The sequence below is a fragment of the Orbicella faveolata genome, unplaced genomic scaffold (assembly GCF_042242905.1).
Source record: "Orbicella faveolata isolate gen_17 unplaced genomic scaffold, um_ofav_v1 contig_3, whole genome shotgun sequence".
Lineage (NCBI taxonomy): Eukaryota > Metazoa > Cnidaria > Anthozoa > Scleractinia > Merulinidae > Orbicella > Orbicella faveolata.
This window is the reverse complement of record NW_028301558.1, coordinates 17,373,144-17,387,208: the sequence shown is the minus strand read 5'-3', so window position 1 is coordinate 17,387,208 and position 14,065 is coordinate 17,373,144. Positions and strand designations below refer to the sequence as shown.

The 14,065-nt window shown below is 39.2% G+C and overlaps 1 pseudogene across 1 annotated transcript in view; it reads left to right on the top strand.

Annotated features, from left to right (window-relative positions):
* LOC110046102 (uncharacterized) overlaps positions 1 to 6,157 on the top strand; it is a 28,540-nt pseudogene extending 22,383 nt beyond the window's left edge. The window contains exon 5 of the transcript XR_016209926.1: positions 2 to 6,157. The product of XR_016209926.1 is annotated as an uncharacterized LOC110046102 (transcript). The remainder of the gene's footprint in view (position 1) is intronic.
* Positions 6,158 to 14,065: the final 7,908 nt, after the last annotated feature.

The window sequence follows — 14,065 nt, the reverse complement described above, 5'->3', positions numbered from 1 at the left end:
GCCTACTTCGCCCGAGCGGACACCCTAAAGGAAATTGCCGATAAACTTGGATTTCTTAGAGGTGGGTTGCTAGTAGGTGGCATGGCACAAGCAGTGAAGTGCCTTTGCCTTAGCTACACACTTATTATAGAAAGCCACAGAAAATTGTTCACCCCTCGTCTTGAATCTCTGAAAAGTGACTTGAGGAAAGTAGAAGCTGATTACAAAATAGTGAAAGAAACGTTTGAGGAAGAAGTAACTGGAAATATGGAGGCGAAGCATTAGAGGATCATGTGATATTAACGTACTAATAAAAGCAAAAAAGATCTTAAGCACAAGGCTGCTCAGTAGAGAAACTATAGAAATTAGTTTTTATAAGATGAAAATGAAGTCTCCATCTCTGGTATTGGATCTCCTAAGAAGGCCATTTATAGGTCTCTTTTTTGCAAACCAATTGCCAACCACGTCGAGCCAACCTTAATACGCATGTACTTTACGTTGGCTCGCTTTCAGAGAGTGATGCGCAGGCTAGGGTTTAAATTGCTCGCACCGATAACAAATCGTCAAGTAATAGTAATAGTAATAGTGAGCAGTTCATAATTTTAGAGATTTCATTGATGATATGCATGTAAAACACTCCCGTTTCAGTGGGTTGAGGGCCTTACATGCTCATTAAATTGGCTTTGATGGCATTTAAAACCCCTGACTTTGGTCGCGTAGTGGAATGTTCTTCATTGGTGCGAACAATTTTACCTTTAGAGTGCGCGTCTTTGCTTTGGGCAAAGTCGGGACAATAATGACAAGCAAATGATGGACGCCAAAACGAAACCGAAAATAGTTTTCGTAGACGAAGATAGGTCTATCGGGTAACTGTGCAATGGTGAAAAGGAAGGTTCGGTTGTCACAAGATATTGACACTTTCGTGACTTAACTCCAGTAGTCGACGCAATGTTCTTCTCACGGCATTTTGTTCTCTAGATCTAATAACAGCCCGGCTATACTAGACAATCCGAAAGCACACCGGCGTCGCATCGATACAAGATGGAGATTTCATTCAAATCCTGTTAATACCGTCAGTGATGGTGAAGGATAGGATACATATCTCTTTTAGATAAATTTCATATAGCTGATACCATTGCTTTGTAATAGATTCCTATTCGGCTCCAAGCTTAATAAGACTAGTATGTTTTGAACCGATGTCAGTATAATTCGTGTTATTACATCTCTCAATTACTACGCGCGCTGTGATTGGTTAATTTAGCCGGTCGTACTTTACTGTACGGCCCGCTAAAATTTCAAGCTGTTTTTGCTGCCAAAATGTTTCGTGATTTATCACCAGGTGTTCTTAACTTTTTATAGCAAGTAAAAGTCTAAAACTTTCTTTTACTTTAAATTGTGTATTAAAATGTGCTAACGACTTAACAACGATTTCAAATTGATTCGTTTTTCTTTCAACTTGCTTCAGGAATTTGAAGCCGTTCCGCGTGAATAGAAATCGTTCCCGAACCCGTCAGAAACACAAGAGAGACGTAATAAATATCCTACTAACCTCGTCTTCTCAGTCCATACTGTAAGTTACGGATCCTCGTTTTTTCCCCATCGATTTATGGCCCAAGCGCGTAGCACGCGGGCCATAAATCGAAGGAGAAAAAACTCGGTCCGTAACTTACAGTACGGACCTCGAACTCGGTTAGTAAGAGGTATTTAGGAGAGTGGCTCCGTAAGATCGATAGTTTGATCAGACTATTTCATTTCATTGGTTGAGAGCTAGGTTTCATTCTTTGACGCCAAATCTCATAGAGAAACTCATTTTTCAGTTGACGGTCTGATGGCTTGATCTGAGTTCGGAGATCACTTGAACCATATGTCATGCATGACCGATCTCTGAACAAAGAATGGTAGTAGGTTTTGACTTCGTAATTTTTTCGAGGAAATTTCACCAAATTAATTTACTGATTCCGCTATTTGATATTTCTCTGCTACATGTTAGTGTGGCTAACAGTGGAATTTTTCAGCAGCTTAATCGACCACATATAAAAAGGCTATCGAAAACTGAAAACGTTAACGACATGGAGCTTCGTATTTTCTGCTTAGGTGTCCATCTTTGTGTGAAATTAAGTTTTGTATGTGCAGAAAGAATTTTGCACTTCAAATGTTGATTTACGAAAACGTACAAAACGAGAAATAAAGACGTTCTTTAACCAATATTCTTAAGATCGATCTTATAAAGAATTAATTACTTTTTAACCCTCGGATTTGAAAAGGCGCGTTTTGATTCAAAGAGAATGAAATATATTTTTAGTTTAAGTCTGTTATATATTACCGTGCAGTACAACCAAAAGCTTTTTGTTTACTACCCCCTAGAACTTGTAAAATGTGTATGGGTATAAAAAAAAATTCACTTTGATCGAGCCTCTTTAAGATAAGTGTATGCTCATTAATTCGAAGGCGTTCGTATAATAGAGGAAGAAGTAATAAGAACAGTGGATTTTTTGGGACCAAGTGAATTAGTTGTCACGCAGAAGTATCGAAGTTATGGCCATGTTCGTAAGTTATGGCTCGTCTTTACAATATTTTAACTGAGTGAGGAAAACATTGCAGCAAGGAACTATTATAGTAATTTGAGAACGCTGACAAATGATGGCGTTTGATATACTGCAGCTTTGCTAGCTATGTTCTGAACTCCTGAAGCAGAAAAAGTTAACAATTCTATTTTATTAAACTTGATTTGAAAATTCCTTATGCTCTTTTTAATCTCACAGTCTTCTCTTCTCTTCAAAATTGCTTTCATAGTCCTGCTTTTGGGGGCGGCAGCAGTTACCGGGGCTATCGCCTTCTTGGTGTGGAAAGGTTTCCCGTTTCGCAAGGAAAAATATTACTGCAAACTACTTTTAATCTTTCGTTATCACTCACGTTTAAGGCAAGAACTGGAACGTGATCGCATGAACCTGAGATGTAAAGACATCCACAGTAACGTTTTGTGATGACTTTATAAGAAGCCTTTGTTTGTAGGATAATTACAGTGTCTAAATATATAAAGCAGATGGAATTTCGCTAACGGAGTTGAATGTAGAATATTTTAACCTTCTTGAGGTGCTGCAGCAGAGTATAAGGAAGTGCGACAGCCCTGTTTAGCTATAGTGTGTAAGGACTCGCACCACCACGGCTGAATTCATTACAGAATATGGATAGAGCCTGCAGCAACTAAATTTTGTACTCTTCAAGGGCTAACTTGCACGCTGAGACAAAAACTTTAGTTTTTCACAACATTGTCAGTTAGAGCAAGAGAAAGATTAAATAGACTCAAAATCATGGCTCTGAAAACAAATCAGTCGGTTAAAACTAAAAGAAAAATACTGGTTAGTTTAAAAGTAAACGGCTCTTCGTGGGTATATAGTGGCTTCCTTTTCGTTCTTTTGATTTAGTTTTTCTTTTTTTCTTTTTTTTTTTTCGGTAATTATTTATCTTGCAACCAAGGGCAGTTGTTATCATCATTTTTCTCTGATGGATTCAGTCACTCCAACGAAAACGATGACGTCCAGGTGCATGCATTCATTTAGAAACGTTACTAGCTGCTTGTTTTAGAGGTCAACACTGATTTAAACGAATTGAATTGGCTTTATAGATTCATTTTAGAAACGCTGATTCTGGCGCGCTGTTTTCATCCAATGCAAGACGCAATCTTAGTTAATCTCACTTTTAGAGGGGAAGGAGGGGGAGGGGAGGGGGGTACCGGACGGGTTTGGATAGAAAGGTGCCTTTAGGTTGCTCAAATCATAAATGTCCGATCTAGCCCATTTTATTTAAGATGCAGTTCTTTGCATTTTTTACCTTACTGAAATTTAAGTTGATTCATTCGATAGAATAATAGTAATGTATACGTATTGCAAGTGATTGTTGCGGGATGTGATCAGTTTTCCGAAATTAATGCGTATTTATATCCTGTTTAAGACCTAAGGTCACGATAGTTACTCCTCATGAGTCGTGAAACTCATACCCATGCATGAGAACCATACCGAACTAACACTCTTAGAACCATACCGTGTCAACTGGCACATCGCTGTTATGGCCTGATGCGGAAATACCCCTCCCCTGGATTACTCCAGTCTATAAAAGCTGTCTTCCTCGTCGTCTCCAAAGAATTGGTCGATTTATAAGATTGAAATTAAAATCCCAATCAAACAATAATTCAGTTAGTCTCACGTACGGTGAACTAAAATAAAGTAAAGGACAACGTGTTTGCATGCTGAAATTGGCAAATAGCTGGATTCAAAACATTTCTCTGTGTGCCAGATTGAACGAGACGGTAGAGCGAATTCCATCCGTCTAGATCTGTCATCCGAATACTTTATCCAGATCTAATGGCGCAAAACCGTGAATGCCATTGCATATAAAATAACGCAGCTTTCTAAGGTTTTAAAAACACACGTGTGTTTTGATCATAAGGCGAACACAGAAACGCTAACCAAAGCAACACTGATTTGCAATATTGCGTGGTTTTCAGTGGCGGATCTAGGGGAGGGACCGGGGGGCCCGGGACTTCCCCCCTCCTCTTATTTTGGGTAAAAGAAGAAGAAATGACAGAAGGAAGAAAAGGGCAAGTGAAACAAAACCGGGCCCCGCTCTTAGCTCAAGGTCTGGATCCGCCACTGGTTTTCTAACTTTTCTCGCATTTTTCATAGATTAATGTCCTGTTTAGCTTGATTATCTTATCCTTTTAAATTTCATTAAGGCAGTCATTCGAGAGCCGCTCTGTTATCTTGTTAACTGTCATAGAATAGATAGATAAGTGTTTGATCAAATGTAAAGTGATCAGTTGTGAACAGTTGGCTGGGAGAGGGGGGGGGGGGGGGGCAGACTGGAACTCTAAATACCCGCTTCTTTTAACTTTTGCTCCTAACTTCCCCCGCCCCCTCCCCCCCTTGTTTTTCAGTGGCTTCCGGCTTGTTTCCTATTGGTTTGTAAAACGCAATTTCGTGAATTTTTCCAAGTTTTCTCCTCTCCGTAGACCTTGGGAGTTCCGCGTTTCATATCTCAGTTTTTCCGTTAATTCCCGCCTCTTCCCGTAGAGTTCCCCTGTCCATCCTCGTCTTCCACTCAATGCTGTTCAGCTTGACCATATATATGTAGTTTGGAAATCTGCACATCGCGGAATGTACAGGGTAGAAACACATTCGGTACTGCATATTGTTTGCTTATGCATGAATTGACTGGCGTAATCGGAAAAACAAGTGCAGTTTGTGTTAGTCATCCCATCTTCGAGATCGATTGCATGCTACATACCAGGTACTTTAGAGGCGTTTACAAAAACTGCACGTGTTTCCCCAACTGGTCTCAATCGGCTGTTTTATGTCTTGTTGCATTTTGTATAAATAGATTCAATCCTGTTTAACTCGTATTATTTTAGCAGAAAGCTTGAAGAGGTTTCCTGTTGTAAGGGAAAGGATCTGTGTTTAGAGGTTGACTTTAAAATTAGTTGGTAGTCCATTTAGGAATAGAAATATTGGCTTAATACATGTAGCAAAGTGGAAGTGTTACTGATTTGTAGAAGACAGGGTTTAAGTAGCGCTTTCGATTCTTAATATTCATTCCATTACATTTACGATATACGATTTAATTGTGGGTGTTAAAACGGAGAGCTATTCTTCTTCGTACATTAAGCTCTCAATAAGATTAATTTATTTTAGATTTCATGTTTAAGAATGTACAGTTTCAACCCTTTCAGTGCCAAGCTTAAGTATGATCTACGTCTAATTTTTCCTTAAGATATCGACACATTGTCAAATAGACAGGTAACGAGAATGAAAAAAAAATGTTAGTCTCTGAATTAATTTTAAAGAAAGACTCGTCAATGAACTGTGAGAATTAAGATTTTAAAAAAAGGAAGCTATGAAAGGGTTGAATAATTCTTGGCAGTGTAAAACTAGATAGTTAAAGAATAGGCGTAGTATCGAAAGGCTGAATATACCAACAGCCTTATTGTAAGGTATCAAGGCTTAACTGAGAATATAGACATTTATTAAGAAACATTTATACTGTATTAGTATCATGTTATGCGGTTATATATTCAGAGGTTTTAACCTTCAGTAGGGTAATCTATGTAGCCTGTTTTTCAACTGCTTTTAGTTTGTAAGAAAATGCTTGGCTTTAATTAAAAGAAAGGTTCAGTTGAGCATAATTTTTTAGATGTCTTCCTTTTCTGCGCTTTACGTCTATAGGTTGTGGGGAGTGTTGGAGGAGCCGTGACCTAATGATTAGTGCGCTGGACTCTGCATCGAAGGTCCGGCTTTGAGCTTTACCGGTTCTCATTGTATTGTGTTCTTGAATAAGAGACTTTATTTTCACAGTGCCTCTCTCCACCCAGGGGTATAAATGGGTAACAGCGATCCGTGGAGGCAACCTGACAGAATGCCAAGGAGCACCCTGCAATTGACTAATATGCTTCTTATCCAGGGTAGCGATTAGATTGATTAATCATTTGAACTTCTTTTGATCGGGTGCGCTCAAAAAACAGTTCCAGTTGAAGCCAGGCACATGTGATAATCTTTTCATAAAACGATGATAATGGCGTGTTGTGGCCTTCTCCAGTTAAAATGAAAATTGGCGACGTATTTCTGTTTTTTCAATGTATACCTACAGTCAAAGTAAAATTTTTAATTTTCTAGCAGTAATAAAGTTTGATATTTAACAAGTAACAACTTCCCCGTCGCTTCAGACCATTCACGTTCCACTTTAAATTACGTTACATTTTGACCTTTAGAGAGCTTTCTCAGCCTTATATTTCATTTATGATCCAGTTCGTAATCTTTTGATGCGCTTAACACAACACATTACATAACAAAACATTACATAACATAACATCAGTTAAGAAACAAACACATTCCTCTTGTCTATTAAAACATCTTTCCGGTTAATGTAGTTTCGATTCCGGGAAATTTTTCAGTGCCCTTTGGATCTCGTATCGAGGATGTGTGCATTTACAAATGAATGTGCTTTGTTCTCGGCTTGAGGTACACGTTTCATGTCACGCGCTAACTACATAGTGTTTCTAAAAAGGTTACAAGTGAATTCGCGGAGGAAGGGGTACTACCTTAGCTGGGCTAAATAGGTATGTCCGACCTCAAAGAATATGATTTTTTAAGCCGTGTTGGTCATAAATAGGGTATCGATTTTGGCCATTTTGGTGTCTAATAGGTTATGGTTTTTGCAGCCTAGTCTTGATTTCGGCATACATCTGAACTAGGACAAGACACGGTCTTTAATATAGGGTATCAAATTGTTGGTCAGGTCATAAAATAGGGAAGAAAAAATCACAGACAGGGAAATTATTTTGGGAAGCGAACCACACACCCCAAATCAATTTTTCTGGAAGTAAACCACTTCCCTCCGACCCCAACCCCCCCCCCCCCCCCAACTCCTCCCCAGGGAGTAAATGAAACTTGTTTGATCCATGCTATCAAGCGAGTGAGTATATAGCCGGGCAGATAGCTCAAGCAATGAAATGTTTCTAGTGGATTTTGAGCATTTAGCCTTATTTGTGTGTCCAGCAGCGCAAGTGTACCGTCTTCGGTAAATTAAACCCTTTTCTTTTCGACTTTTAAACAGAGATTTCCCAAGAAAACCGGACACCAAGAAACTTAATTTTACCTCTTACACATCTCGGAAGCAATTGATGGCTATCAAAGGTTCTTTTCGTGTTTAATGAATGTTTCGTTGACTAAACGACCCACTGATCGCGGGCTTCCTCAGAGTTGTATGACATCTGTAGTTATCTGTCTGAAGCGTACTTCACTTTCTAGCAGACGGTTATTAAGATCAATCCTTGCCAAGCGCCGGGTCAAAGTGGGACATTGTGTTCATAGACTATAAAACCTCGAGAGAAACTCGAGAATGCCATCGGATCTTTTATCATCGCTGGCCTTGATCTTACCAGCGAGGCCAAAATTAAACTCGGCATAACTATAAAATTTAACTCGGTGAAACTTAACGAGAGATAATAGTATTGCGTAATTTAACCCGTGTTTACAACATGGTTGCGTGATGGGTTGATTCCTTTCTCTCATTGAAAACCTTAAGAAGGTGGCGCTCAAGTCTGTCAATCAATGTGTTTTAAGTTTAGACAGTTTCATGGCGTCGTGGATCATATATTGCACGTAACCGGCCGTCATCTCCGATACACAAGTGATATGGGTACTAGGTTACAAATCGAGAGTGACAACTAAATGGACTAATTAACCTAAATTTAGAATGTTCGCCCCTCCCAACTTATTGTCTCTCGGAAACTCTCTGCATAATCTAAAGTTTCACAAGTTATACCCCGTGCCAAAATCATTACGTCACTAATGACATGACAGGTCACTTTAAAAACACACATCTTGACATGATAGAGCCCTTACAATGTGGTCAAACCTGCTTGACATGTTCAGGATAATTCTAGTTTAATTGATTAGCAAGGACAGAATGGGTGTTGGCTGAGAGACATGCGCAATCGTGTCGTGAAACTCGAACAGCTTGGCAAACAGACCTCCCTAGGTAGAGAAGAGAATCAAAGTAAACTCTACGCAGTCTTTGTCGTCAGCCCTCAACAACTCGCAAATTGCTGCCATTCAGTGTTGCCTGTTCTGGTGAATCAGTCTTGAGTAAACGTGAGAGAGTTGGTGAGTTTTGTGTGATCGCGCAGATCCAGCCGATAGATCAATAGCATCCCGCGCTTTTTATGCATACCACAAGATGCAATGGTTCCAAGAACGTTAACTTTCACTTTGTTGACCTAGCTGTACAAGGAGACCACTATAAAGCCCAAGATATATTTCGGCCTGCTTTACGTATTTGCTCATCCACTTTTTTAGGATGTGAAAAATAATTTTAATGTTAAACATGTCCAAGTTCCCTTTCATGTCGTTATTTCAAAATATTGTACGATTGCTATCGAATGTGTTTCTTGGAATGAACAAGCTAAGCACTTTGTGTTCAGCTTTGCATGCTTTGTTTGTGATTTGATTTCTAACGTCAGTTAATACATGCAGGCCTCAATAATCACAGAGAAGCATCGCTACATATAAGCTTCAAGTCAAAGGAAATCCATTCGTTTTAATCCGAGGCTTGTGTAGTATAGAGAAGTATAGCGATCAAACCTCTGACGGTCATTTTCTTCTGACTGACGCGTTCCATCGTTTCTGTCGTAGTTACGAACTTTTACAATACATGATCCGCGTTTTCTCTTATTCTAATAATGAACTATGAATTGATAGAGAAATGGAGCAAACACTCCCTCAGGCTCGCCAAGAGAGGTAAACTCGGGAAATACACTTCTTGAGGATGGCTTGTTAAGCTCAACGTTCCAACTGGAGGGATTTCATTTAGTAGGAAGTTTTCTAGGAATTTGAAATAGACTCATTCATAACTACAGACCTCAGTAATCAGGGAAATACACCGCTCTAATAAGGTCCAAGTTAGGGAAGTCTATTCGGTTTTTTCCGATGCTGTGCATTGTAGCGATCAAAGCAGTAAGACGACAATTTCCAACTGTGACGACTACTGATGCGTTCCGTCGTTTCGGTCCTAGTTAAAAATTTGGAATACTTTTGGTCCATGTTTCGACTTTTAATAATGAACTATTAATCAATAGGGAAATGACGCAAACAGTCTTGCTAAGACAGGCGAAATCGGAAAATAAAGGATAGCTTTTTAAGCTCAAACTCAGTCAGAATTAGAGGAATTTCATTATTTACTTTTCTAGGAATTTGAAATGGACTCAAAGGTAATAAATACATCATGCGAAGGTCGAGTAATATTTTCACATCAGTGGTACTCGCTATTTTTAGAGTAAAGCAAATAACCTTACATTAAACTTGCATTTTCTATAAAACCGACAGTTAAGAATAATCATGAATTGCAAACGAACTGTAATCAGTGCACTCTTCCAGCTAAAACAAGCGGGATTTAACCCGATGTCGAAAGATCACAGACTGAGGAGAACCTCCTAGTCTTCCCTTGTTTTGATACTAGTGCATAAAGTATTATCATCCGTTCTGGTCAGTTCAGTTATGTTTAGTTCAGAGTTTAAAAGATGACCGTACACTGTAGTTGACACAAAACTAAACAGAAAAAGGGACACCGGTTCATCTGCTGATAGCTTTATTACCTTTTTCCCGGGAAATCATTTAGAATGTAATTTAACCCCAGATCGTAAAAACACGCTTCTGTGTTTGGGATCGTTCACGTTCAATCAAGATTCCAAGAACGGCTGACACTAAACAAGACATAAGCCTAGAATAATGTAATACCCCGGTTGTCAGCAACGTTTCAGCGTGAGGGAATCGCTCAGTTTTTGTATGCTGCTTACACAAAAACATTCTGAGGCTCTCAAGACCACTTTGCTCCGACTAGTCATGTTTTCTCAGCTCTCACCGCGTGTCATTTTCGAAGAATCTGTGATCACTTCGCTTCTGTAAGATCTTCCAATGTTCTGGTGAATCAGTCTGGAGTAAAGGTGAGTTAGTGAGTTTTGTGCGATGCCGCAAATCTAGCCGATAGGTCATTAGCACTCTGTGCTTTTTATGCATGCATGCTACAAGATGCAATGGTTCCAAGAACGTTAACTTTCATTTTGTTCACCTAACTGTGCAAGTAGACCACTATAAAGACCAAGATCTATTTCGGCCTGCTTTACTTATTTGCCCATCCACGTGTTTAGGAAGTGAACAATAATTTAAATGTTAAACATCTCCAATTTCGCTTTCATGTCATATAGTGCAAGATTACTATTGAATGTTTTTCTTGGACTGAAAAATCTAAGCCCTTTGTGTTCAGCTTTGTATGCTTTATTTTGTATTTGCTTCCTAAAGTCAGTTGATACATACACTCCTCAATAATTACAAAAGAACATCGCTTCGACCATATTAGCTTCAAGTTGAGGAAATATATTCGTTTTAATCCGAGGCTTGTGTAGGCGTAGCGATCAAAGCTCAAGCGATCATTTCCTTCTGACTGACGCGTTCCATCGTTTCTTTCCTAGTTAAGAACTTATCACAATGTCGTCCGTGTTCTTTCGGATTTCGATAATGAACTATGAATTGATAGAGAACTTGAATGTACCAAACACTGGTTAGACTCGCCGAGATCAAGGTCAAGGTCAACTTTATTTAGGCAGGGTGGCCCAATCAGCACTTGGCTGGTATCAAAAGGGGCCCTGCGTAAATTAAGACTACATTAAATTTCTATACATAGAGATTAACGTTTACAATTATAAAAAATTAAAAATAAAAACTACTCTCTAAAATAAAGTCTAAGAAGATTTTTAAAAATGGGGAGCGATGTTGCTTCTTTTATTGTAGTGGGTAAATTATTAAAATGAAGCGCACCAGAGTATCTGAAAGTCCTTTTCCCTAGCGTTAACTTGGGTTTCGGCAAGTGCATGTCGTTCCTTGTCCTCGTGTTGTAAGAATGAACGTTGCAATTTCTAATAAAATAATCCGACAAATATGGAGGAGCTAAATTATTTAAACATTTAAAAACTAAAATGCATTTGTGGGCTTTTCTTTGGGTTTCCAAATCCACCCACCCTAACATTTTAAAAGATCCTTCGGTTGTTGCCCTCCTTTGTATAATGCGTGCTGCTCTGTTTTGCAGACGTTGCAAGCTGTTACTGCAACCGATTGACAGCCCATCCCATACCGTGTTAGTGTAATCAAAAATCGGCTGAACTAAACAATTATACACGCATTTAGCAGCTTTTAGAGTAAGGTAGGGTCGTATGCGTGACAGCAGGCCGAGACGTTTTCTTACTCTCTTACAAATCAATTCTACATGTTCGTTCCATGAAAGATTTTCATCTAGTGTTACCCCTAAATAACAGAAGCTTGATACTCTGTCAATGTTTTTCCCGTGAAGCTCTATTTTATAGTCTGGACAGTGTTCTAGTTTTTGCCTAGTTCCAAACAGCATCCATTTAGTTTTACTCTGATTGAGTATCAGCCTGTTGCTTACTAACCATTTCTCAACATTGGTAAGATCGTTTTGAAGAACCTGCTTGATGATATCTGGACAGGAATCAGAGAAATATATAACAGTATCGTCGGCATACATGCCTATTTGTGACTTCAGTAGACTTTGCGGGAGATCATTGATGTATATCACAAATAGTATCGGGCCCAGTATGGATCCTTGGGGAACCCCATAACTAATAGTTAAGCTCGATGATTCATCTTGGTTGTATTTGACCTTCTGGGATCGAGCTGTAAGGTAGTCTTCGAACCATTTCAAACTTTTCCCTCTAATTCCATAATGTTCTAGTTTGTGGAGCAGGCAGAGGTGGTCAACGAGATCGAACGCTTTTTTTAGGTCTATAAAAATAGACCCGGTAATCATCTGTTTATCCATTTGTTCTAAAATGTGATCAACAAAGTGTACAGTGGCTGTTTCAGTGGAGTGTTTCTTACGGAATCCTGATTGATGCACTGACAAGGAATGGTTTCTGATTAGAAATGCTACAAGCTGTGATTGAATTGCTCGTTCCATTACTTTAGAAATCAACGGAAGGACTGAAATCGGACGATAATTATTTGGGTCGCTCTTATCGCCCGATTTGTATATTGGAGTTACCATCGCAGTTTTCCATTCAGATGGTATCATACAGGTAGAAATTGTTAAATTTATGAGGTAGGCGACTGGTCTAGATATTTCATTTGCTGCATCTTTCAGTAATCGAGCAGGAATTCCATCGAGGCCAGTAGCTTTAGTTGACTTCATTTTGAGCAATTCTTTTTGAACAAATCCGGATGACACCTCTTCAAGGACAAAGTCTTGTTCAACTCTAGTTGACATAACTTTTGGCAGAGTACAACGTTCAAAATGGCTGCTCAGAGAGTTTGCGATCGATGTAAAAAAGCCATTGAATCTTGAGGCTGTAAGACCATCACTGCTTGAAGGTACTGATTTGAATTTTTGGGGGACGATTTTATGCAAAGTTCGCCACATCACCTTTGGGTCTTTTTCATCCGCCAGTTGATTTGCATAATAGTCAATTTTTTCTTTACGCATTCTTGTGTTTATGGTGTTGCGTAACCGCTTATAATTGCTCCAATGTTGTTCTTTGTTTGTACTTAGGGCCTTTTTGTGGTGGTAATCACGCTCTTGCATAAGTTTCTTTAGATCGCTTGTTAACCACGGCACTGAATATCCACGGACGCGACGCGTAACAATGGGTGCGTGTTTGTCGGCAGCTGTTAGAAAAAGGTCTTTAAAGGCGTTCCAACTACCCTCTGGTGTTTCTTCGAGTTCGATGATTTCCCATGGGATGTGTTTTAGGTCGTCACGGAACAATGCTGGATTATAATGTTTATAATTTCTCGTTTCAATAATTTTTGGTGGAGGGCGTTTCATCCTGTGTAGCTTTCTTACCCCAAAAATAGCACTATGGTCAGAAAAACCAACTGGTACAACACCGGCGAAATAAAGTTCTGGCCTTGAGGTGAAAAATAAATCAATTAAAGTTCTGGTGTGCTGCGTTACTCTTGTAAATCCTTTGATTAACTGTTTTAGGCAAAATGACTTGGTTATCTGTTGAAGGTGTTTATAAGATGTTGTTGATTTGGAGAAATCAACATTTAAGTCCCGCATGAGTACCGTTTCCGCACCGATACTCTTAAGGTTGTTTAGGGTCTTCTCCAAACTCGAATTAAAAGCGGAAATATCCGAATTTGGTGATCTGTAAATAGAGCCAACCAACAGCTTCTTTGATTTCGGTTGAGACAATTCAAACCAAATTGCTTCTAAATCTGCACACATTAGTTCAGGATTTGCTTCGTCCAGTCGATTGAAGCTCAGGTGTTCAGCGATGTAAACTGCTAATCCACCCCCATGGCAATTTCTATCTTTCCTCAGTAAATTGAAGCCTGGAAGCCAAATTTCTTCGTCTGAAAATGACTCATCCAACCATGTTTCGTTTATCGATAGCACATGAGGTTTGTGTGTTTCGCAGAACAGTCGAAGCTCGTCCACCTTATTTCTTAGGCTGCAGATATTCAAATGGAATAGACGCAAGCCCCTCATTTCACGATGTTGAATAGGCCCAGGGCCTGGATTT